Raw genomic sequence first — 2,085 nt, 5'->3', positions numbered from 1 at the left:
GTGCCGGTGGGCATGGCTCTCCCTCTGCTGGCTGTGAGGTCCAGCTGAGGAGCAGGGTAGGTGGAGCTCTCACAGGGGTGCACCCAATGGCACTAACAGGTTAAAGGGAGAATTTAAATGGTGCTGCTAGTGTGACAATTAGCAGGTAGCCTGAGATAACAAAAATGTCACCTGCCAGTGTCTCTGTCCCCAGGGAGTGTTCCAGCTGGCTCCTGCCTCTCCAGCAGATACTTCAAGACTAATAATTATGTTCCCTTCACCTATGGTCCATTAATTTTTTAATTTATTTTTAATTTTTTTATATCTTTATTGGAATATAATTGCTTTACAATTATAAAATTGTACTAGTTTCTGCTGTATAACAAACTGAATCAGCTCTATGTATATGTATATCCCCATATCCTCTCCCTCTTGCGTCTCCCTCCCCCTCTCCCTACCCCATCCCTCTAGGTGGACACAAAGCACTGAGCTGATCTCCCTGTGCTATGCGGCTGCTTCCCACTAGCTGTTTTACATTTGGTAGTGTATATATGTCAGTGCTACTCTCTCACTTCATCCCAGCTTCCCCTTCCCCACCGTGTCCTCAGGTCCATTTTCTACATCTGCGTCTTTATTCCTGCCTTGTCACTAGGTTCATCAGTACCATTTTTTTAGATTCCATATATGTGCATTTTTTAATTTGGTGTTTTTGTGATAGTTTTGAGTCAGGATACTTGGCATGTAGGCCCTTTGTGAGCAGTTTTTTCATTCCATTCAGTTCTATAGCTTTCCTAGATGTATTCCCAGTTGGTTTCCCAAGCCAGGTGTTTTTGGAGGCTTGTCTCTCCTGTGCAGGATCTAGGGGTTGGGGTGCTTCATGTGGAGGCTAGATCCTTTGCCTCTTAGGAAAAAGATCCAAATCTTTGTGATCCTTCTCAATTGTGGATCACTGAATGGAGTGTGGCTTTTTCCTTGGCAAGACTGTCTCTCTGCCTCTCTTACAAGTATTAATGCTGTACTAGTCCCCCTTTGTTGTGGAGGCTTTATTCATTCAGTTTTCAGGTCCCTTTCTGAGGGAATTATTCCATATGTCGTTGTAGATTTGTTGCATCCATGGGAGGAGGTAAGTTTAGGATCTTACTACACTGCCATCTTGAATCCTCAAACTTGGGATATTTTTAACTTGGACTGTGTTTTGCTTTCAGAAATATGTATACTGTCAGGTGCTTTTAAGCTTTTAATATAATTTTTCCACTTAATTTGTTTTTAAGCATTAGAACTTCTTTTATAAGTCAACTAATCACACTGTCATATTCTTTTCTTTTTTTTGATTTGGTAGTTAGTGAAGAGAGAAAAATACTACTTGGAGAAAGTGATGAAATGCTACAGGAAGACATTTAATGATAATCATTGCTTCTGAAGATAAAACTAGAGATTAATTTTAAGCTACTTTTAACTACCAACCTAAATTTCAAATAGCTTTACAATGTGAAATAATTAGATTGCTTAAGGAGAGCAAACACACTAACTTCAGAATTAATAACACATCAGTATATATCTCCATTCTACTGTTGCAGCAGAATGCTTTTTTAAAAATTAGCTGTTTGTGACGATCTGTGCTATTTTCAATAGAATGAGAAATCTTACAAGATTACTAAGACAATTACCTTATCAAATTGTTATATTTTAAATTCTCCAAATCATTTACATTATGAATCAGGAACTAATGTCTTTTTTGGAACTATCTGGTTTCTTAGAGGTTTAATTGAAGATCAGCTTGAGACCAAATGAGTTACTCAGCAACATATAACCGTCAAATGCATGCCACCCCTGAGTCAAACCTCAGGGAGGAAGATAAAAGGCATCCTAACTCCTGAGGAGGCTGAAGGATGCATTTGGAATTAAATATGATCCTTTTAATACCATGAAATCTATCAAGGTATTCATCAACCAAAACACAAACACATGTAATGCAATATATATCATCTGAAACAGCATTTAGAATATAACCTTTAAAAAGCCTTAGGATTTATAGCATCATTTCTATAAGATTTCATATCATAGGACATATGCATGATTTGTGTGGGACCTTCAACTTCCAGAGGC

Source organism: Orcinus orca, chromosome 4 (genome assembly GCF_937001465.1).
Source record: "Orcinus orca chromosome 4, mOrcOrc1.1, whole genome shotgun sequence".
Lineage (NCBI taxonomy): Eukaryota > Metazoa > Chordata > Mammalia > Artiodactyla > Delphinidae > Orcinus > Orcinus orca.
The sequence above is the reverse complement of the archived record's forward strand: the minus strand, read 5'-3'. Positions refer to the sequence as shown.